This window comes from Balaenoptera acutorostrata, chromosome 1, assembly GCF_949987535.1.
Source record: "Balaenoptera acutorostrata chromosome 1, mBalAcu1.1, whole genome shotgun sequence".
In the NCBI taxonomy this organism is placed as follows: Eukaryota; Metazoa; Chordata; class Mammalia; order Artiodactyla; family Balaenopteridae; genus Balaenoptera; species Balaenoptera acutorostrata.
In genome coordinates this window covers 157,276,288-157,301,033 of record NC_080064.1, presented here as the reverse complement: position 1 = coordinate 157,301,033, position 24,746 = coordinate 157,276,288, and the positions used below count along the sequence as shown (strand labels likewise).

Here is a 24,746-nt window from a genome sequence, read left to right as displayed (position 1 = left end):
CGTCCGCACGCAGCCCCGCCTCCCATGGGGACCTGGCCTGAGGAGCAGGGGCGGGAACTTAGAGACTAAGGCAGCGCGAAAGGTAAGAGGTGTGGAGAATTTGGGGTTTCCAAAAAGCGTTTGCTGACTCATCCAAACAAAAGTGAGACCTGGTTGTATCAACTCATTTTAAAAGTAGTTAAACTCCCGCTAATTGTCTGTGCTCGCCCCGCCCAGGAGAGAGCGTGCACTCCGTGAGGGACACATGAAAGGCTGAGTGAACATCTGCCTGTGGTCCGTTACCTGGTGCACGAGTGTGTGAATTTCTGTGAAGAGTTCTCAATTTCTGTAGTTTCTGCTGACTTGACACGGTGGTTGGCAAATGGTGACGTGTTCCATGCATTCAGGACATGATCATGGTTACTAATAACCACTTTGTTTTGTACTGACAACTCCACAGAGAATTTACTACTGAATATCCACTTTACAGAAGAGAAACTGAGGCATAGGAAGTGAAGTGACTGAGTAAGAGGAAGGACTCAGGCACTTGGTGTTAGTAAATTAACCCTTCAAGGAGGCCGTTAGACCGCGGTGGCTCTAGTGATGCGGCCCCCTCCATAAGCCAACCAAAATCTAAGCCTGTCAGCGCCTCAGGGTGACGAACACCGTTAAGGACAACCAGTCACAAACCACCAACTAGGCTTTAAAGCTATAGCAAATCAGTCTTTTCCTTGCTTTGCTTCTGCCCTTTTAAAGTAAAAATCTCTGCAGCTCCTGTGGCTGGAGTGCTCCTCACCACTTCCGCTTTGGTGGTGCCTGAGTTGAATCTATTTTTGCTCACATAAAGTCTTAAAATTTTAAATATGCCTCAGTTTGTCTTTTAAGATTGGCCTTAGAAGTTGGATTTGTGTCCAGTTTCTAGAACAGTGGTCGTCCTCTGGTCAGGCCTTAGGCGTTACGTGCACAACGTTCCTCTTCTACCACCACCTTCTGGATACCTCCACCCACTACCAGCAATCGCGCATCAGATCCCCTAGATGTGGTCAGCAATGGGTTTTACATGCAGCGTGCTCACATTATAACATCGCAGACACTCCTCCGTCCTCCAGCCAGCGTGTGAGGTGAACCATTACCATTCCTGTTGAAGAGCCTGCTGTAACCACTTTCCCAAACACAGCCACTCTCCAGCTGACCCTGGGTAACCACTCATCTGAACTTGGTCTCCATCACTGCCGTGGATGTCTTTATATTTAGGCTACATTTTTAAGTATTCTTAAACAGCATATAGTATTCTACTATGTTTTCTCTTGTTACTTGCTTTATTTAGTGTTATCTTTGCTCGGTTCATCCATGCTGACACGTAAAGATCTGTGTAGTTCATGTACTTTCCTCGCTATGTAGGATTCCCATGTAGGGAAATAAATAATTTATATGTGTATTTTCCTGTTGATAGACATTTAAATTGTTTCCAATTTTCAGTGTGATTTCTGTTTGAAAAAAATTTTATATAATTTTTAAAGGTTACTTTACATTTACAGTTATTGCAAAATTTTGGCTATACTCCCTGTGTTCTACAACACATCCTTGAGCCTATCGTACACCCAGTAGTTTACATCTCTCACTTCCCCACCCCTGTATTGCCCCCTCCTCCCCCTCCGCACTGGCAACCATTAGTTTGTTCTCTATATCTGTGAGTCTCCTTCTTTTTATTTATTTATTTATTTATTTATGACTGTGTTGAGTCTTCGTTTCTGTGCGAGGGCTCTCTCTAGTTGCGGCAAGTGGGGACCACTCTTCATCGCGGTGCATGGGCCTCTCACCATCGCGGCCTCTCTTGTTGCGGAGCACAGGCTCCAGACGTGCAGGCTCAGTAATTGTGGCTCACGGGCCCAGTTGCTCCGTGGCATGTGGGATCTTCCCAGACCAGGGCTCGAACCCATGCCCAGACCAGGGCTCGAACCCGTGTCCCCTGCATTGGCAGGCAGATTCTCAACCACTGCGCCACCAGGGAAGCCCCATAGTGCCTCTTTTAAATGAACACTTACTATGTGCCAACACTCTGGAGTTTTACGTATATTTCTTAACTTATTCTTCCTCTTATCATTTCCTTTAATAGATGAAGCAACAAGTTGACAAATGTCTTGATAAGCTAGTAACTGCAGTTTAAAACTTCATATCACCCCAGAGCTCTGGGGAAGCACATGAGTAGTAGAGAGGGTGCCGTCTTGGGCTGGCCTGGTCTGGAGGTTCTCCCTTCATCCCCCCACGAGGGAAGCTCAGGTTTTCCCTGGTTCTTGACCAAACCTGGTGATGTCGCAGGCCTGGCTGCATGTGCAGTAGTTTGCACCAAGGCTCCAAGGCAGGGGGTGAGGTGGAGAGCAATGAATCCCCACCCGGTTTCTCTTCAGAGAGAGAAGGTTATGGCCCTTTCCATAACCTGGATGTCTGCTTCTGGGTGTCTCCTTCTTTTTTATTATATTCAGTAGTTTTTTGTATTTTTTAGATTCCATATATAGGTGATATCCTACAGTATTTGTTTTTGTTTGACTTATTTCACTTAGCATAATGCCCTCCAAGTCCATCTATTTTGCTGCAAATGGCAAAATTTCATTCTTTTTTATGGCTGCATAGTATGCCATTGGTTATATGTACCACATCTTCTTTATCCATTCATCTCTTGATGACACTTAGGTTGCTTCCATAACTTGGCAATTGTAAATACTGCTGCTCCGAACATTGGGGTGCATGTATCTTTTCAAATTAGTGTTTTTGTTTTTTTTCGGATATATACCCAGGAATGGAGTTGCGGGGTCATATGGTAGTTCTATTTTTAGTTTTTTGAGAACCCTCCATACTGTTTTCCACAGTGGCTGCACCAATTTACATTCCTACCAACTGTACCAGGGTTCCCTTTTCTCTACATCCTTGCCCACATTTGTTGTTTGTGCTCTTCTTGATGATAGCCATTCCGACAGGAGTGAGGTGATACCTCAGTGTAGTTTTGATTTGCATTTCCTTGATGATTAGCAGTGTCGAGCATCTTTTCATGTGCCTGTTGGTCATCTGCATTTCCTCTTTGGAAAAATGTTGATTCAGTTCTTCTGCCCATGTTTTAATCAGGTTGTTAGTTTTTTTGATGTTGTGTTTTATGAGCTGTTTCTATGTGTTGGCTATTAATCCCTTATTGGTCCTATCCATTGCAAATATTTTCTCCCATTCAGTGGGTTGTCTTTTCATTTTGTTGATTGTTTCCTTTGCTTGCAAAAGCTTTTAAGTTTCATTAGGTCTCATTTGTTTATTTTTGCTTTTATTTCCTTTACTTTAAGAGATGGATCAAAAAATATTGCTGTGATTTATGTCAAAGAGTGTTCTGCCTATGTTATCTTCTAGGAGTTTTATAGTATCCAGTCTTACATTTAGCTCTTTAATCCATTTTGAGTTTATTTTTGTATATGGTATTAGAGAATGTCCTAATTTCATTCTTTTACATGTAGCTGTCCAGTTTTCCCAGCACCACTTATTGAAGAGACTGTCTTTTCTTCATTGCATAATCTTGCCCTCTTTGTCGTATATTGCTATTAATGCATGGGTTTATTTCTGGCTTTCTATCCTGTTCCATTGATCTATATGTCTGTTTTTGTGCCAGGACCATACTGTTTTCATAACTGTAGCTTTGTAGTATAGTCTGGAGTCAGACAGCATGGTTCCTCCAGCTCTGTTCTTCTTTCTCAAGATTGCTTTATCTATTCGGCATCTTTGGTGCTTCCATACAAATTCAAAAGTTTTTTGGTTCTGGTCCTGTGAAAAGTGCCATTGGCATTTTGATAAGGATTGCATTGAATCTGTAGATTGCCTTGGGTAGTATGGTCATGTTAACAGTATTGATTCTTCCAATCCAAGAACATGGAATATCTTTCCATCTGTTTGTGTTACCTTCAATTTATTTTACGAGTGTCTTATAGTTTTTGGAGTTCAGGTCTTTTGCCTCCTTAGGTAGGTTTTTTCCTAGGTATTTTATTCTTTTTAATGCAATGGTAAGTGGGATTGTTTCCTTAATTTCTCTTTCTGATAGTTCATTGTTAGTGTATAGAAGTTCCACAGAGTTCTGAGTGTTAATTTTGTATCCTGCAACTCTACTAAATTCATTGTTGAGCTCTAGTAATTTTCTGGTGGCTCTTTGGGATTTTCTTTGTGTAGTATCATGGGATCTGCAAATAGGGACAGTTTTACTTCTTCCTTTCCAATTTGGATTCCTTTTATTTCTTTTTCTTCTCTGATTGCTGCAGCTGGGACTTCCAAAACTATGTTGAATGTAAGTGGTGAGAGTGGGAATCCTTGTCAGTATGATTTCTGTGTCACTACGTCCATTTTTTTTAGTCTCCAGCATGACTTAGTGTAGTCGTCTCCTGTCTAATTAAAGCTCCCTCTTCTGCGTTTTCCATCAAGCCACTTGATTTTTTTATGCCTCTCTACTTCCTTCTTCTCAGTCTCACTCTTGGGTGTCTCTTGCTTACACAGTTTCAATGTATGTGTTCTTTAGTTTCCCATCCTCAGCATCCACCCCTTTGGACATTTCACAGTTTCTCTGGGTGATCTTATTTCCTGTTCAGGCTTAACTTCCCCCTCCAGGGTGATGTCTTCTAAGAAAGATAACGCTCTCCATACATCAAACTGCCTCCTGGAAAGCTGCATATTTCTCATTGTCCTCAGCATCAGATCTGTGTTCCTTAGCTTGGCATATAAGCTCCTTCACGATTGGACTACCTCTTTTGTCTTACTTCTGGCTTCATTCCTTCCTGAATGTCTTCTCTAGACATGTGGACCAGCTTATAGTTTCTGATGTTCTATCATTCCTGCCTGGGCCTTTACAGATGCTGCTTCTTTACTTAAGACCCTCCTCTTCCACTTGCTCTACAGTGAGCTGACATCCGCTTGTTTCCCAGCCTCAGGTTGGGGGCCAGCTTCCCTGGGAGGCCTTCTTTCCCTAACCCTCATCTCTCCTCCCCTGCTTGTTTAGTGCCTCACTACTCTGCTCCCTGACATCCCTGTATCATAATACTTACTGTCTCCAGCGATAAGCATCTTTTTAGATAGTTTTCCTTCCATGGACTATAAGCCCTTTGAAGGCAGGGACCGTGTTTCATTCATCCTTATATTCCCTATGCTTAGCACAGTGTTGGTACACAGGAAGTGCTGATTAATGACTCCTGGAACTTTCTCGTCTATTCTGCATATAAGTCATTACTAGCACCTTGTGGCTACTGCCCACAGATGAAGCTCAGGGAAGCTTTATCATATTAATTAATCATGTAACAGATTAACTTAAAATGTGTTCTCCTCGAGCTTACCTATTTTCTGTCTGGCAGTCAAGGCTTGCCTGATCATCTCTTCCCTCCTTACATTTAATTATGGCTTAATAGTGGCTTTGGTTCTCCTTTCAGCATCTGGTGTGTTCTAGCTTCCCTGAACATGGTGAGCAAAAGCTGCCTCCCCACAGCACCTCTGGGACCCTCTGACGAGCCAGGTGCATGCCTGGCCCAAGACAAGATGCCTGGGCTTCCCTGCAGGTACCTGACCTGGGAGGGACATGGCTACTGGGCAGTACAAGATGCGGGCTCTCCTCCTTCTGGTCTCTGGTGAGTGTAAGTTTGACTAGAATACAGTGTATCATTTTACCCCTGATTCCCTGTAGTTGACTGCTGGTCCATCACGACAACATTATACCCAGACTGCCAAGCCATTTTACCTTCCCATGGAACCTCACTGCAGACGCATTCTGCTCATCTCTAACATTCATCTTCTCTGGACCCGCTTTCAGAGCAATGTGTTTTGTTAGATCCAGTCACAGAGCTATGTCAACAACATAGGCTGTCTTATTTTAACTGACGTGTGGTCCCCATTTCTTTTTTCTACTCCCTTACTTATGGCTGTTAACAATTACTCTTTCTCCACTCTTTTCATGTCCCACTAGACTCTGTTGTGTGTCCTTGCTCTCTCACCTGAAGAGGATACCTCTTCTTTCACCAGGAAAGTAAGGGTTCAGACACACACTTCCTCGTCTTCTTTCTGCTAACTCTGGCTGCCTTCCAATCCATGCTCCATGACGCAGACACCACCATCTCCTCTTCAAATCCTTCTGTGACTTTCCATTGCTCTTAGGATAAAGACAAACCTCCTCACAGTGGTCTAAAATGTGGAGTCACAGGCTGGCTTCCGGTGGAGAACTGTTGCCGTTCTGTAAGATAAGGAGCTTGCTTCAGAATGTAAATCATATGTCCACTAGATATACTGTTTAGTTTAACAGGCAAGACTTTCTTGCTGAAAGAAACAGTGTGTTGACTTGCATTCTAGAGCAAGCTTCTCATCTTGTTGTGCACTGGCACTCTGGGTGTCCTAGTCTGCAGGGCAGGACATCCCCTGGGCATGATGGAGCATGATCTCTGCAGCCTCGTCTTGCACCTCCTTCCTTTCATTCTCAATCATCCAGCCCACAGTGGCCTCCTTTCAGGCCTGCATACTTACAATGGCACATTGCCCATGCTGCCTCTTTGCATGAAATGTCCTTCTGTTTAGTTTGCCACTGATTAATGCCTCCTCATCCTTCTCATCTCTTCTCATGTGTCACTTTGTCAAGAAAGTATCCCCTTACCTACTCAACTCATCACATCCCCCTACCGTAGCTCACATAACACCAGGTACCTCTCGCTTATAGCCTTCATCACATTTCACAGCCAGTTTTAGATAGGTGTTTACCATATGGTCCGTGAGGAAGAGATCATGACTGTTTTGCTTACTCTTTTTTTTTTTCACACACACACACTGTATTTTATTTTTACAAGAGATAAATAGACTGACACCAAGCATTGTACATGGATGACCACAACAAAAGCAACAATGATTGCAATTACCAAACATGAAACACACTCATACTATGTCATAATATTGACATTCAGTCCAGTAATCCTCCACTGTAACAGCTCCTTTACTTTGCAGTGAAAATTGATTTGTATATTCTTTGCCTCTGAGTCCTTGTGGGATTTTTTTTTTTAAATTCAAACAGAAAGTCACAAAAATTATACTCATCCTCATCAGTTCACTCAGTCCCATGTAATTAATTTTTTTTTCATCTTGACCTTTTGTTAGCACTTTTATGAGTTCATCAGTTTTTCATTAGAGTTCTGAAAATGCTTATTCATTCAGTTCAGCAGTACAGTCAGTTACCAGAAACCTGTACTTGTCAGAGACTTTTCCTTGAATTTCTTGAAGATGAAACCCTTTTATAGGAACATATTTGCAAAAGCATCAGAGTACACCCAGAACTGTCTGTAAATGACAAAAGACTTAAAAATGACCACGGTTAAAGATTTGATGAAAGTTCATAATAATGCAGTTGACAAGAAAATTAGTTATTTCTGAGATATACATTTTAAAGTAATAACTAGGATTATGACTTATAACATTATACCAGAACATATAAGATTTTTAGAAATTTCATGTAATGTCTGAAACATTTATATTAACATATTTCCATACCAATAACCCAATGAAAGTTTAGTATTAGTGGTTCTGTTTGTTTGTTTTCTTATACTGCAAGTTCTTATTAGTCATCAATTTTATACACATCAGTGTATACTTGTCAATCCCAATTGCCCAATTCAGCACACCACCATCCCCACCCCACTGCAGTTTTCCCCCCTTGGTGTCCATATGTCTGTTCTCTACATCTGTGTCTCAACTTCTGCCCTGCAAACCGGCTCATCTGTACCATTTTTCTAGATTCCACATACATGCGTTAATATACGATATTTGTTTTTCTCTTTCTGACTTCCTTCACTCTCTATGACAGTCTCTAGATCCATCCACGTCTCAACAAATGACTCAATTTCGTTCCTTTTTATGGCTGAGCAATATTCCATTGTATATATGTACCACAACTTCTTTATCCATTCGTCTGTTGATGGGCATTTAGGTTGCTTCCATGACCTGGCTATTGTAAATAGTGCTGCAATGAACATTCGGGTGCATGTGTCTTTTTGAATTACGGTTTTCTCTGGGTATATGCCCAGTAGTGGGATTGCTGGGTCATATGGTAATTCTATTTTTAGTTTTTTAAGGAACCTCCATATTGTCCTCCATAGTGGCTGTATCAATTTACATTCCCACCAACAGTGCAAGAGGTTTCCCTTTTCTCCACACCCTCTCCAGCATTTGTTGTTTGTAGATTTTCTGATGATGCCCATTCTAACTGGTGTGAGGTGATACCTCATTGTAGTTTTGATTTGCATTTCTCTAATAATTAGTGATGTTGAGCATCTTTTCATGTGCTTCGTGGCTGTCTGTATGTCTTCTTTGGAGAAATGTCTATTTAGGTCTTCTGCCCATTTTTGGATTAGAGTGTTTGTTTCTTCAATATTGAGCTGAATGAGCTGTTTATATATTTTGGAGATTAATCCTCTGTCTGTTGATTCGTTTGCAAATATTTTCTCCCATTCTGCAGGTTGTCTTTTCGTCTTGTTTATGGTTTCCTTTGCTGTGCAAAAGCTTTGAAGTTTCATTAGGTCCCATTTGTTTATTTTAGTTTTTATTTCCATTACTCTAGGAGGTGGATCACAAAAGATCTTGCTGTGATTTATGTCAAAGAGTGTTCTTCCTATGTTTTCCTCTAAGAGTTTTATAGTGTCTGGTCCCACATTTAGGTCTCTAATCCATTTTGAGTTTATTTTTGTGTATGGTGTTAGGGAGTGTTCTAATTTCATTCTTTTACATGTAGCTGTCCAGTTTTCCCAGCACCACTTATTGAAGAGACTGTCTTTTCTCCATTGTGTATCTTTGCCTCCTTTGTCATAGATTAGTTGACCATAGGTGTGTGGGTTTATCTCTGGGCTTTCTATCTTGTTCCATTGATCTATGTTTCTGTTTTTGTGCCAGTACCATATTGTCTTGATTACTGTAGCTTTGTAGTATAGTCTGAAGTCAGGGAGTCTGATTCCTCCAGCTCCGTCTTTTTCCCTCAAGACTGCTTTGGCTATTCGGGGTCTTTTATGTCTCCATACAAATTTTAAGATGATTTGTTCTAGCTCCTTAAAAAATGCCATTGGTCATTCGATAGGGATTGCATTGAATCTGTATATTGCTTTGGGTAATATAGTCATTTTCACGATATTGATTCTTCCAATCCAAGAACATGGTGTATCTCTCCATCTGTTGGTATCATCTTTAATTTCTTTCATCAGTGTCTTATAGTTTTCTGCATACAGGTCTTTTGTCTCCCTAGGTAGGTTTATTCCTAGGTATTTTATTCTTTTTGTTGCAATGGTAAATGGGAGTGTTTCCATAATTTCTCTTTCAGATTTTTCATCATTAGTGTATAGGAATGCAAGAGATTTCTGTGCATTCATTTTGTATCCTGCAACTTTACCATATTCATTAATTAGCTCTAGCAGTTTTCTGGTGGCAGTTTTAGGATTCTCTATGTATACATGTATCATGTCATCTGCAAACAGTGACAGTTTTACTTCTTCTTTTCCAATTTGTATTCCTTTTATTTCTTTTTCTTCTCTGATTGCCGTGGCTAGGACTTCCAGAACTATGTTGAATAACAGTGGTGAGAGTGGGCATCCTTGTCTCGTTACTGATCTTAGAGGAAATGCTTTCAGTTTTTCACCATTGAGAATGATGTTTGCTGTGGGTTTGTCATATATGGCCTTTATTATGTTGAGGTAGGTTCCCTCTATGCCCACTTTCTGGAGAGTTTTTATCAGAAATGGGTGTTGAATTTTGTCAAAAGCTCTTTCTGCATCTATTGAGATGATCATATGGTTTTTATTCTTCAATTTGTTAATATGGTGTATCCCATTGATTGATTTGCGTATATTGAAGAATCCTTGTATCCCTGGGATAAATCCCACTTAATCGTGGTGTATGATCCTTTTAATGTGTTGTTGGATTCTGTTTGCTAGTATATTGTTGAGGATTTTTGCATCTATATTCATCAGTGATATTGATCTGTAATTTTCTTTTTTTGTAGTATCTTTGTCTGGTTTTGGTATCAGGGTGATGGTGGCCTCATAGAATGAGTTTGGAAGTGTTCCTTCCTCTGCAATTTTTTGGAAGAGTTTGAGAAGGATGGGTGTTAGCTCTTCTCTAAATGTTTGATAGAATTCACCTGTGAAGCCATCTGGTCCTGGACTTTTGTTTGTTGGAAGATTTTTAATCACAGTTTCAATTCCATTACTTGTGATTGGTCTGTTCATATTTTCTATTTCTTCCTGGTTCAGTCTTGGAAGGTTATACCTTTCTAAGAATTAGTCCATTTCTTCCAGGTTGTCCATTTTATTGGCATAGAGTTGCTTGTAGTAGTCTCTTAGGATGCTTTGTATTTCTGCCATGTCTGTTTTAACTTGTCCTTTTTCATTTCTGATTTTATTGATTTGAGTCCTCTCCCTCTTTTTCTTGATGAGTCTGGCTAATGGTTTATCAATTTTGTTTATCTTCTCAAAGAACCAGCTTTTAGTTTTATTGATCTTTGCTATTGTTTTCTTTGTTTCTATTTCATTTATTTCTGCTCTGATCTTTATGATTTCTTTCCTTCTGCTAACTTTGGGTTTTGTTTGTTCTTCTTTCTCTAGTTCCTTTAGGTGTAATGTTAGATTGTTTATTTGAGATTTTTCTTGTTTCTTGAGGTAGGCTTGTATAGCTATAAACTTCCGTCTTAGAAATGCTTTTGCTGCATCCCATAGATTTTGGATTGTCATGTTTTCACTGTCATTTGTCTCTATGTATTTTTTGATTTCCTCTTTGATTTCTTCAGTGATCTCTTGTTTATTTAGTAACATATTGCGTAGCCTCCATGTGTTTGTGTTTTTTACCTTTTTCTCCCTGTAATTGATTGCTAATCTAATAGCATTGTAGTCAGAAAAGATGCTTGATATGATTTCAGTTTTCTTAAATTTACTGAGGCTTGATTTGTGACCCAAGATGTGATCTATCCTGGAGAATGTTCCATGGGCACTTGAGAAGAAAGTTTAATCTGCTGTTTTTGGATGGAATGTCCTATAAATATCAATTAAATCTATCTAGTCTGTTGTGTCATTTAAAGCTTGTGTTTCCTTAGTAATTTTCTGTTTGGATGATCTGTCCATTGGTGTAAGTGAGGTGTTAAAGTCCCCCACTATTATGGCGTTACTGTCAATTTCCTCTTTTAGAGCTGTTAGCAGTTGCCTTATGTATTGAGGTGCTCCTATGTTGGATGCATATTTATTTATAATTGTTATATCTTCTTCTTGGATTGATTCCTTGGTCATTACTTAGTGTCCTTCCTTGTGTCTTGTAACATTCTTTATTTTAAAGTCTATTTTATCTGATATGAATATTGCTACTCCAGCTTTCTTTTGACTTCCATTTGCATGGAATATCTTTTTCCATCCCCTCACTTTCAGTCTGTATGTGTCCCTAGGTCTGAAGTGGGTCTCTTGTAGACAGCATATGTATGGGTCTTGTTTATGTATCCATTAATCATGTCTTTTGGTGGGGGCATTTAATCCATTTACGTTTAAGGTAATTATCAATATGTATGTTCCTATTACCATTTTCTGAATTGTTTTTGGTTTTTTATTGTAGGTCTTCTCCTTCTCTTCTGTTTCCTGCCTAGAGAAGTTCCTTTAGCATTTGTTGTAAAGCTTATTTGGTGGTTCTGAATTCCTTAGCTTTTGCTTGTCTGTAAAGCTTTTGATTTCTCCATCGAATCTGAATGTGATCCTTGCTGGGTAGAGTAATCTTGGTTCCCTTTTGTCACTTTAAGTATATCATGCCACTGCCTTCTGGCTTGTAGAGTTTCTGCTGCGAAATCAGCTGTTAACCTTATGGGAGTTCCCCCTGTATGTTATTTGTCATTTTTCCCTTGTTGCTTTCAATAATTTTTCTTTGTCTTTAATTTTTGCCAATTTGATTACTATGTGTCCTGGTGTGTTTCTCCTTGGGTTTATCCTGTATGGGACTCTCTGCACTTCCTGGACTTGGGTGGCTTTTTCCTTTCCCATGTTAGGAATATTTTTGACTATAATCTCTTCAAATATTTTCTTGGGTCCTTTCTCTCTCTCTTCTCCTTCTGGGACCCCTATAATGTGAATGTTGTTGTGTTTAATGTTGTCCCAGAGGTCTCTTAGGCTGTCTTCATTGCTTTTCATTCTTTTTTCTTTATTCTGTTCCGCAGCAGTGAATTCCACCATTCTGTCTTCCAGGTCACTTATCCGTTCTTCTGCCTCAGTTATTCTGCTATTGATTCCTTCTAGTGTATTTTTCATTTCAGTTATTTTATTGTTCGTCTGTTTGTTTGTTCTTTAATTCTTCTAGATCTTTGTTAAACATTTCTTGCATCTTCTCGATCTCTGCCTCCATTGTTTTTCTGAGGTCCTGGATCATCTTCACTATCATTATTCTGAATTCTTTTTCTGGAAGGTTGCCTATCTCCATTTCATTTAGTTGTTTTTCTGGGGTTTTATCTTGTTCCTTCATCTGGTACATAGCCCTCTGCCTTTTCATCTTGTCTGTATTCCTCTGAATGTGGTTTTTGTTCCACAGGCTGCAGGATTGTAGTTCTTCTTGCTTCTGGTGTCTGCCCTCTGCCCCCATATAACTTATGAAACTAAGCAAAATGAAGACTCAAAATTCATTTCAAATAATGAAGTGAAAATATAATGTGGAATGGAACTGGGAAAATACCTGGTTTAAACTCTGGAAAGTACTAACTATACAATTCTGGATAAGTTGCTTAATCTTGCTTAGTCTAATTTAATGCCCATCTCACAGGATGTTATGATGATTAATTTAATATCTTTGTATAACATACAGTGTTATGTAATTTGTTCTTGTTGTTCTTCTTGAGTAAATTCATATCTTTAAGCAACTCACTTTAAAAAGTAGTTACTGGGGCTTCCCTGGTGGTGCAGTGGTTGAGAATCTGCCTGCCAATGCAGGGGACACGGGTTCGAGCCCTGGTCTGGGAAGATCCCATATGCCGCGGAGCAGCTGGGCCCGTGAGCCACAATTACTGAGCCTGCGCGTCTGGAGCCTGTGCTCCACAACAAGAGAGGCCGTGACAGTGAGAGGCCCGCGCACCATGATGAAGAGTGGCCCCCGCTTGCCACAACTAGAGAAAGCCCTCGCACAGAAACGAAGACCCAACACAGCCATAAATAAATAAATAAACAAATACTTAAAAAAAAAAAGTAGTTACTTACTTGCTTAAATTACTTTTACCTTCTATTATCAGCTGAATTGTGTCCTGCTCAAGTTAATATGTGGAAGTCTTAACCCCCAATACCTCGTAATATGACTGTATTTGGAGATAAGGCCCTTAAATAGGTAATTGAGGTAAAATGAGGTGAAATGGGTGGGCTCTAGTCCAATATGACTGGTGTCCTTATAAAAAGAAAATATTAAGACATAGACATTCACAGAGAGAACAAAGTGAGTATTAGTAGTCACAATAACTTTCTGAATGCATGGAACACGTCACCATTTGCCAACAACCGTGTCAAGTAAGCAGAAACTACAGAACTTGAGAGCTCTCCGCAGAAATTCACACACCCACGCACCAGGTAACAGTCCACAGGCAGACATTCACTCAGCCATTCATGTGTCCCTCACGGAGTGCATGCTCTCTCCTGGGCAGTGTGAGCACAGACACTTATTGGGAGTTTAAACTACTTTTAAAATGCGTTGATACAACCATATCTCACTTTTGTTTGGATCAGTCAGCAAATGCTTTTTGGAAACCCCAAATTGTCCACACCACCTAACTTTCACGCTGCCCTAGTCTAGAAGCTCCGGCCCCTGCTCCTCAGGCCGGGTGCCCATAGGAGGCGGGGCTGCGTGCTGAAGCACGGCAAGTGCGCTGACGTCCTCGAGCCCCGCCCCCACGGGGCTGCCCGCAGGCTTAAACCGCATCCCTGTGGCGCAGAGGGTGATGAGGTCCGTGCCAACTGCCGGTGATGCGGCAAGGCAGGCGGCATGGGAGCGCGGCTTGGAGGGGCCGGCCTAGCTGGGGCCTGTGGCCCTATGTCTTCTGGCTGTGACGCCGGTCCTGTGCACGATGCGGAGCCACAGCGGCCGGGCAGTGGGCACCCGAGAGGCCGGGAGGCGAGCCGGTGTCCCCAGACGGGTCTGGGCATCGTGTCCACAGCTAGCGTCCCCGAGGCCACTCTCGGGCCATGATCCACTCGGTGAAGCTGCCCCGCGACAACACGGCCGACTGCTTCTCCACTGTGAGTACCTGTGTGCTGCAGGACTCGCTGCCTCTGCCCGCTGTGCGAGCTTCCCTGCAGGAGGACCTGCTGGACTTCAACGCCGACCGCCTCCGCGTGGTGGACTGGGCGCCACTGCTGAGCCCCCTCTGCCCCTGATCTGTATCCAGAGCTTCTTCCAGCCACGGCTTGTCAAGACAGGTTTGTAGTTCCCGCTTCCAGGGGCTCTGGTGTCGATGTTAGGAAGCAGGGTTTTTGATGGTGCAAGGTGGAAGGTGGGCACTAGAACAGGTGCCCAGTGCCCGGGTGTGCGTGCACTAGACGGAGCGTGCCGCCTAGGAGTCCTACCAGCTCGGTGACCCCGGCGAGAGCCTTAAGGCTTCTAAGTTTCAGTGTTCTCATCTGTAGCATGGGCTTAACAGGACCCGCTCTCTGTGGCGGTTACAAGGACTCACTGTGTTAATGCTTGTAGACTCTACAATGTAGAACACTTAGCACAGTTTGGAGCATTGTTAATTGTTGCACAGACGTTACCTGGTCTGTTGAATGACTTTGTCTGGTACACACCAAAACGATTAGGAAATTGGTATATCCCAGCTTCATTTCCTTTCCATTAAAACAGGGCTCATGAAAAAAAAATTTGTTTTCAACACTTGAATCATATAGTGGAAAGAGCACCAGTGTGAAGGCAGCTTAGGGTTTGAATTCCAGGTCTTATGCTCTCTGTGGCCTGGGCAGGTTACTTTTGAACTACAATCCCCACACTTGTAAAATGACATGAAAAACCACTCTTTCTGTGGGTTCTTAGAATTAATTAAGCAGGTTATGTGTGTATAGTATCCTGGCACTTGAATGAGTTGTCAGAACCAAGGGCTGCTGGAGACGATGCTTCTGCCCTAGGTAATCTTCCCTTCTACTGGGCGGCAGGTAAACACAAGCACAGTAGTCAGTGCTCTGGAAGAAGTGAGTTCTGGTGCTACAGAGCACAGAGTCTTTTTTTTTTAATTTAATTTTTATTTTATATTGGAGTATAGTTGATTTACAATATTGTGTTAGTTTCAGGTGTACAGCAAAATTTTTCGGTTATACATATATCAATTCTTTTTCAGATTCTTTTCCCATACAGGTTGTTATAGGATATGGAGTAGAGTTCCCTGTGCTATGCAGTAGGTCCTTGTTGATTATCTATTTTATATATAGTAGTGTGTAATCCCAAACTCCTAATTTATCCCTCCCCCCCCCATCTTTCCCCTTTGCAGAGCACAGAATCTTGGAAGGGAAAGTTCAGAGTAGGCTTCTTGGAGGAGGTGCCATTCTTTCTAAGGATATGTAGAAGCTCCTGGGGTTACAGGAGGGAGCAGTGTGTGTAAAAGTTTGCGAAATATAAGAAAGTATAGCAAAACTAAGGTACAGGACTGGAATTCAGGGTTTGGGAAAGAAATGAGAGTTGATACTGGAAACCTAGTGGGGCCCAACAGAAAGGGGCCTTGTTTGTCCTGTCAGAAGTTTGGATGTTTATCCTGAAGGCTGTGGGAAACCCTGAAGAACAATGAGATGGACTTCTGGTTTAGAGGCTCACTCGGACTTCCATGTGGAAGGCAGTTGATTGGGTGCAGGGTGAATTGTAATCTAAGGGTCCCACTTAAGTTATAAAAGGTTGGACTGGATTTTGGAGATCAGAGACAGAATGGGTGTGGCCTGGTGACCAGTTAGAAAAGGGAGGGCAGCAAGCGTGGGTGACAGTTTACAGCTGCATCTTTTTGTGAGATACAGAGCACAGTAGGAAGGGATTGGGGGTGGGGAGAGGATCTTACTTCATCTTCAGTGCTTTAGAGGGGCCTGGTAGACAGGTCTGGGCCCAAGGTACAGATCTGAGCTTTTTGGGAGAACAGGTGTTTGAAGGCATGGTAGAGACTTAGGTTATCCACAAGAAGATTTGAAGAATCATAGGTCTGAGAGCTTTTTTAATGGGTATATTTGAGGATGTTTATAAGCTGAGAGAAAGTAGCCAGCAGAGGAGTGGTGTGAAGATCTAGGAGAGGAAATGATTGTTCATTTGTTTTCAAAAAGCTGAATACTTATCGTGTGCCTGGCCCTTTTCTAGGATCTGGGGTTCACACCATCTGTTATCTCTTCTGCAAGGACAGTTCAACTCATCCCCTGGTGAAGAGAAGTCAGATTATTCTTTTCATCCCATTCAGGTGTTCTGTACCTCTGAAGGGACTTTACTTAACCAGAGTAATAAGTTAGAAATCAAAAGAAATTATAGCTGGAAGGGAACTTAAAGGCCACTGTACTTAATTTTGCCTAATATTTTATATTGATTGTAAGAAAAATTTATTGTAGAGCCCATTCTCTTCAGAGTTCCTTCACTGAACTTTCTTTATGTTTGCATCCAGTGGGTCTATCTTGTAAATTTTGGCCTCCTCCTAAATTTGCTTCTTCATCCATATTACATTTTGCCCGGACTATGGCAGAAACTCCTGGGTGGTTTCGTGGCTCCTGGGCTCAGTTCCTCTAAGTTCATCTGCCTACTCGGGTTGAGTGATCTTCTAACATAAAAAGATATGCTTAAAGTAATGCTGCTAATGGCTTGCCCACACAGAGTTAGTGCATACTAGCCGCCCAACGTGTGCTCTGCACAGAGGCGTGTAGCCTGAACTGTGCTCGGCCAAGGCTCATAGGGCTCTTTGGCCCTGAGGAAGGGGAGTTTTTGTGATCACTCCCTTTATCTAATCAGCCCCTCAGCAGCGGGGTTCCTTTTTCTAATCAGCGGAGGCACCCTTACTGAGCCAGTGGTAGCCCCAGGCCTCACACCTGTGGGATACAAGCCATGCTCTCTCCCAGGCTTCCTTCAGCCAACATCTCTATTTTCATTTCTGTCTGTTCTCACACTTGGACCCCTGTCCTGTAGTCATCCTCACCTGCAGTATTTACAGTGCCCAGCAGGTGTCAGTCTCGAGTGTCTTTGCACAGGTGCTCCCTCTGCATTTAATGCACCTCCTACTCCACTTCTGCATAGCCTCAGCTTTTTAGATTCAGCTTCAGGGTTATCATGAAGCCGTCACTTAGATACAACTTTTTTGCCTCCAAAGGATCCTCTGTGCATAAAGGTTATGTTTCTTTATCTCATGTGATTGAAATTTTCAGTTTACACATGTCCCTCCTTAATGCAGGCTTTAAGGGCAGGAGTCGTTTCTAATCCTTACCACAGAGCAGATGCTCTTTTTTTTTTTTTTTTTTTTTTTTTAAGGTACTTTTTAATGATGATAAAATGTATGGTTTAAATCACTCATTTTACAATAATTTTGCTTTAGGTTTTGACAGAAATAAAGTTACAGAAATCGTGTTCCTGCAATAAGAAGTAAAGATGTGACCTTCCAGTTGTGTAAAGCTCTTAATTGCTGTGTAAGTGCGTCGGGTGTGCTAAGGAACCTGGAGCTAAATGGGCTAGTTCTGAGAGAGAGAGACTTAACTATGTTAACAAAGGTAAGCCTTCATTGTGTCCTGCCAACATTTGATAGTTGCTTTTGGGGCAAACTAAACCAATAAATGTTTAAACTTTTTCTCCCCATTAAAGAGATTGAATAAATCAGCCACTTTATCAGCACCTCATGCCTGTCACATTAATGGCTGAACTAGAAAATCAGAAGCATCAGCACAGGTTTTATTTTCTTAATCCTTACCTCAGGGTGGAGAAAGGTCAATCCCGAACTGAACCCCAAGTTTAGGTCAGGAAGCCCTCGGGTTCCTTATAGTATCTCAGAAATATGGGAAAGTAGAAAGGAATGATAAAGTGTAGGGCAGATTAGCCTCATTTTCCTGTGAAGCTTGAGGAGAGGGAGGGAGGAGGTGGATGACCATGGGCCTTTGGGCAGGTTGTGCACTGTACAACACCATAAATGTAGAACGTTTGCATATATTATTATGACAACTTTCTGACAGATGGAAATAGTGTCTTGAGGAAGTACCTTTTTCTGTTTCTCTTAGAGAAGTGCTTCTCAATGGGGTGATTTTGTCCCCTAGGGGATATTTGTCAATATCTGGAGACACTTTTGGTTGTCCCAATAGTTGATATGTTACTGGCATCTAGTAGGTAAGGACAGGGATGCTGCTAAATATCCTACAGTGCACATAGCAGTCACACATAACAAAGAATTACCTAGCTCAAAATGTCACTAGAGCCGGGGCTGAGAAACCCAGGTCTAGAGGATGAAGGTGAACCTCCCTGTCTCTGGTATGTTTTCCCCGCTTGTTCTGGAGAAATGACTGCTGGAGAGGGAGTGAACCATTTCTGACTCTACATCCAGTATGCTCCAGCAGCCTGTAGTTCACCATGTACTCATAGGGCCAATGTGCCTGGAGGAACCCAAGGCTACCTGATGGCAGAGCTCTGGATCAGGGTGACAGCCAACATGGGAAAAGCCTTCCTGCCTCCAGGCCCTGGGTTCACCAGGCCCAGGTATCTCTTCCTTCCATCCATGGGCCTCTGAGATGAACCAGCTTTCCTTGTCTCTCCTAAGCTTCCCAGGTTGTGAGTCCTTGCCTCTCAAGAGTAGGGCACAGTATCCTCAAGTTTGTTTTCCACGTTGCCTCCTGAACCAGTTTTGGAAGGTTTGTGGATGATCAGTTGGGGGATAACAGGTAGAAAATTGAGACAAAACAGAGAACTCCGAGACTGGTGACTGGGTTCAAATTCCAGCTTTTCCACATGTCAGATGTATGACCTTAGGCAATTCACTGAACGTCTCTGTGCCTCAGTTTTCTTGTCTGTAAGATGGGGGTGAGAATAATAGTGCCCACTTCATAGAGCTATGGTAAGGATCGAGTTAGTATTTGGCATGTAGTGGTAAGGGTTCCAGGCCTCATTCCACATTAATTTTTGGTATCTGTATGAGTTTGCTAGGGCTGTCATAACAAAACACCACAGTCTGGGTAGCTTAAACAACAGAAATTTATTTCTCACCGTTCTGGAGGCTGGAAGTCCAGGGTCAAGTTGTCAGCAGGGTTGGTTTCCTCTGAGGCTCCTGAGGGAAGAGCCTGCTCCAGGCGTCTCTCCTTGGCTTGCAGAGCGCTGCCTTCTCCCTGTGTCCTCACATGGCTTTCACCCTCTGGGCAGGCCTGGTTCCTCTCTGTGTGTCTAATCTCCATTCCTTATAAGGACACCAGTCAGATTGGACTGGGATCCACCCTAATGGCCTCATTTTAACTTAATTACTCTTTAAAGGAGTAATTTAAAGAGTACCTCACATGCTGAGGTACTGGGGTTTAGGGCTTCATCCTGTGAATTTCGTGGTGGACACAACTCAGCCCATGACACCCGACAAGGACCTGGTAACAACACCAACATGGTTCTAACCATGTTTAACTGTGATACCAGATGCAAAAAAAAAAGCCAGGACAGACCTTGAGGCCATTACTCTAAGTGAAATTAGAGAAACACAAATACTGTATGATCTCACGTATACGAATCGAAGAAAACTGAGCTCATAGAAACAGAGAACAGTTTAGTGGTTGCCAGAGGTGGAGTAGGGGGGATGGGAAAGGTGATCAAAAGGTACAAACTTGCAGTTATAAGAGAAACAACTCCTGGGGATGTAATGTACATCGTGATGACTATAGTTAAAATTACTGTTTTCTTTTTTTTTTAAACATCTTTATTGGTGTATAATTGCTTTACAATGGTGTGTTAGTTTCTGCTGTATAACAAAGTGAATCAGCTATACATATACCTATATCCCCATATCTCCTCCCTCTTGCATCTCCCTCCTACCCTCCCTATCCCACCCCTCTAGGTGGACACAAAGCACCGAACAATACTGTTTTTTAATTTGAAAGTTGCTAAGAGTATAGATATTAAAAGTTTTCATCACAAGAAAAAAATTGTAACTATGTGAGGTGGTAAATGTTAACTTATTGTGGTAATTATTTTGCAATTTATACACATATCAAATTACTATGTTGTACACCTGAAATTAATATAATATTATATGACAACTATATCTCAGTAAAATGGGGGGAAAAAAGGAATCCAATACCTCAGGTATAAAGCCTCCCTCCTCCTTCCCTCTCACATTCCCGGGAAGACCTCAGGCCCGGGCCTTACACCTGCCTTGATTATATTCCTGTTAACTGTGTCAGTAAATGGTAGGTGCTTCCCTTCCACACCTTCCTTTGCTCATCATTGGAGATTATGCTAGAGCGACTCTATAAGAGTGATCACATATCTCCGATTTTCTGGACAAACGTGGTTTCAAAAATTCTGTCCTCTTGTCCACCTAACAACACTGGTATTTTTCATACTACAGGTTCCAAAATGTGGTTCAGAAATCATGGTCACGGTGCCTGCCATGCCAGGATGGCAACTTGGAGGGCTGGGGAGGGCGTGGCAGGTGGCAGGTGGGGAAAGCCAGCAACCAGAAGGAGGAGAGGACAAAGAAAAAGACCCAGGAAATTCGTAACTCTAGAACAAATTCCCCAATAGTAGTAGTTTACTGTAGCAGCAAGTCCTAGCCTCTAGTTTACGCTAAATCTAGTCCTCAAGGAGCACAGCAGTCAGAACATTTAATACAAAATTTCCTAGCTCTAAAACGGAAATATTAATACCTGCTTGTTGTGTTTGGAAGTTATTTCAAAGAGTAATGCTACTATCAATAAAGCCCTTTATAAATGAGCTAAAGGAACTCGGTAAGTATTACTTTTTTTTTTTTTTTTTTTCCCCATCACTCTTCATAGCTGCCAAGCAGTAACGGCTCTATTTGTACTGAATCCCGGAAGTGTCTCTGTATCCTGGAAGTATTACAATGATCGTCTGCACACCTGCAAAATATTCCTGCACCATGTACGCAAATGATGATGGCTCTGCTCTTGGGCCTCATCTGGGAGCTACTGCATGTGAGGATCAAATTGATACACATTAGGGCATACTCAGTGGTCTTTGACAAAGGCCTATAGATTACTTCGCTATCCAATTTGTTAATTGGACAGCAGAGCCTGAGTGGAAAGAACAATGCACTCGTCAGTTGGGAAAAGCTCCTCCAAGTAGCAACAGATAGAAGCAAGGCAATCTCACTGTGCAGGTTGATTAGAACTCGGTTTGTATTTTGGACAATAAACTCTATTTATGATAGTCTCCCAGTCATTAAGTATCTCTGCTGTAAGAGAAAACCGGGGCTATTAACTTCTCCAGATAGAACCCGAGGGAAAATTGATCATTTCTTTTATAAGCAGAAGGGAAGGTTCTGCTCAATAAAGATCAATTAAACATCTCTGTTAAAAGGCTGCTTGGAGCTGGTGCCAAAGGAAATTCCACTGTATTAACCCATGCTCCCTCCAGGCCTCCCCACCTCTGTAGCTTGCACTGGGGAAAATTTTAAGAGGACACTGGCTATTGTAAGCTTTATAAGGTGGCAGTAGCTCTCACATCCGTGGCTGAAAGATCTTTGATGTTGAGTGACTTTTCATGCATTTAGCAGGGGTATTCCCAGAGGATGGCAGGTAAATCAAACGCTCCTCTGAATTCAGCTGAGCATCAGTCATCCTCATGAGGGAGTAAAAAAAAGAATATAACAATAGGTACCTGGAAAAATGATATGGTGGTCCGAGCTACTAATTCCCAGGATGCAGGAAGAGTTTCAGTGGCCCTCGAAGATCAACTGCGTAAAGAAAACCCTCCACAATCTCCACCAGCATCTTATAGTTACCACCTCATTCTTGTCCTTTAAAATACAGTGTGCTGTATTTTAAAATACAGTGTGCTTGTCCTTTAAAATACAGTGTGTCTTGTATTTTAAAATACAGTGTGCTTCTACTCTCTGGCTTAGACTGCATCCTCTCATGTAAATTCCATCTATTCTTGCTTTCTGAGCTCCCATATGGTTTCCTTACACTTCAATTATAATACCTGCCTGGCAGTTAATTTTCCAAACGTCTGTCCCTCCTCCAAGATGTACACTCCTTGTCTATCTTTTCATCCCCTATCACCTATCCACCCCCAATATCTGGTTTGATGCTTTGCATATGACAGGCGTGTTGAAATAAGCCTGCAAATTGGTCTTGGGTTAACATTACTGCAGTTGATATCTTGATAATCACATTCCTGAAAGGTGGGCTGTGCACACTGGCCTGAGCCACATGAGAATTCAGACAGAATGAATGAATATGGATCTAAAGGGACACATCCATCTATATTTAAACCCAGAAGTTATTGGACTTAAAAATCCCCAGTAGTAATTCCGACATCAAAGTCCTGGGCCTCTCTGTAATAGTTTTCTATTGCCTTGTAACAAATCAGTACAAACTTAGCAGTTTGCCATATATAACTTTATCATCTCACAGTTTCCATAGGTCAGAAGTCCAGTCATGGCATGGCCAAATTCTGTGCTGAGCTGGGAGTCTCATCGGCTGATGTCAAGGCCTTAGCCAGGGCTCCAGTTCTAATCTGGGGCTCAGTGTCTGCTTCAGAGCTCACACTGGTTGGAAGAACTCAGTTCCTTATGGTTGTAGGACTGAGCACCCCTGTCCTTGCTGGCAGTCAGCAAGGGTGCTCTCAGCTCCTAGAGGTCACCCACCGTCCTTGCCACATGGCCCCTCCATCTCCTACTCCAGGAACGGAGACTCTTCTTCCATGTTGAATCCTCCTCTCCCTTTAATTCTCTCTGACTTCTCTACCTCTGAATTCCAGACTCAGATTTAAAGGGCTCCCTTGATTTGATCAGGTCCATCAGGCTGATTCCCCTATCTTAAGGTCAACTGATTTGGGACCTTAATTGCATCTGCAAAATCCCTGCAAAGTAGCACTTAAATTATTGTGATTGGATCATTGGAGGAAGGTGTGTATTCAGCAGGGGATGGCGATCCTAGAGGCCGTCTTAGAATTCCACCTACTGCACTCACCAATGCCAAAGTGAAAGCTTTGCTTATCTGCTGGTGCCTGACTTACGTCCTCCCCTATGTGACAGAGGATGTCACAAGCCTGCATCTGACATTAAAAGTGCTGTTCCCTAAAGAGGGAGGGAAGACACAACCTTGACTTTATCCTCTTGATGAGAGTGATGTTTCATGGTGTTGGGAAGATTTTCATTGGGTCAATTGCCTAATTGAGACACAGCCTTAGTGAGGTGAAAAATAGCAGGCATTAATGTCTCTTTTTTAATGGTATGATGAATGGTCTAAGAGAAGGGTCAGCAAACTGTAGCCAGCCTCCTGTTTATGTAAATAAATTATTGGGCCACAGCCAGTCCAGTTCATTCATGAATTTTCTCTGGCTCCTTTTGCATTGAGTAGTTGTGACAGAGACTTAACGGCCCACAAAGTCAAAAATACTCCCTGGCCCCGGCCACCCCTGATCTAAGACCATTCCCACAGTCCTCTGATGATAAGAATCACCTGGATCATTTGTTAAAAAGAATTTCTGGGGCTTCCCTGGTGGCGCAGTGGTTCAGAGTCTGCCTGCCAATGCAGGGGACACGGGCTCGAGCCCTGGTCTGGGAAGATCCCACATGCCGCAGAGCAACTGGGCCCGTGAGCCACAATTACTGAGCCTCCGCATCTGGAGCCTGTGCTCTGCAACAAGAGAGGCCGCGATAGTGAGAGGCCAGCGCACCGCGATGAAGAGTGGCCCCCACTTGCCACAACTAGAAGAAAGCCCTTGCACAGAAACGAAGACCCAACACAGCCATAAAAAAAAAAGACAATTTCTGGGTCCAGCTTGGAACCCCTGAGTCAGAATCTCCAAGGTAGGGGTTTTGGGAAGGTAGAGTGAACAAGCTTCCCAGGTGATTCTTATCCCCATGGAACTACTGGTCAGGTGTGCCTGCTTACCAGGTAAGGAGGAGGTTTTAAAGAGGCAGTGGGGTAGCTTTAGGGGGGAGTTTGCCTTGGAGAGCACAGGCCTCGCGATTTCACTGCTAGGACTGCGTCCCAGCTCCGCTTCTCCCTGAACTTCGCCACCTCAGGTAAGTGACTTTTAACCCTGTTTCCTCCACTGAGAAATGAGGGTAACGGTGCCCGGTTGGCAGTGTGTGTATATATGCTGAGAGCCTAATACAGTGCTCGGTAGTGGTCACCCTCACTAAGAGGAGCAGCGCCATGTAAACACAGAAGACCCCACTGTGGAAACATCTCATAAATAAGACAGGCCCAGCAGGACTTTTCAGTAGTCCACGTTGTATAGCTGTTTTCCTCGGAAAGAAAAACTCCCTTAAAGGAATCTCCCATTCAGGAGATACTGTTCAGGACAGTATAAGGCCCTTTAGAAACTCAATTCTCCGCAGAATGCTGAGTATTGCAAGAGCTTATCATTGGCTGTTTTAGGATATAGATGAGTTTGCAAAGGAATATTTAATTTCATGATTGAAAACTCTGGTACTTAGCACGATACATATATATGTATTCTGTTTCTGAGGTTAATGTTTTTAAAAACTCTTTGCCTGACGAGATCAAGCAATTTCAGCCATTCGTGTAGCTGTTGAAAGACAGTTTTTAGATAAATTGCCCATAAATCCTTGCAAGGTACAGGACCCA

The 24,746-nt window shown here is 42.4% G+C and overlaps 1 long non-coding RNA gene across 1 annotated transcript; it reads left to right on the top strand.

The window, feature by feature from the left end:
- Positions 1-8: 8 nt before the first annotated feature.
- On the top strand, positions 9-13,162 carry LOC130704947 (uncharacterized). Its single transcript, XR_009005516.1, has 3 exons — positions 9-82; positions 5,421-5,615; positions 12,954-13,162. It is a non-coding gene; the product is annotated as an uncharacterized LOC130704947 (long non-coding RNA).
- The last annotated feature ends 11,584 nt before the right edge of the window (positions 13,163-24,746 follow it).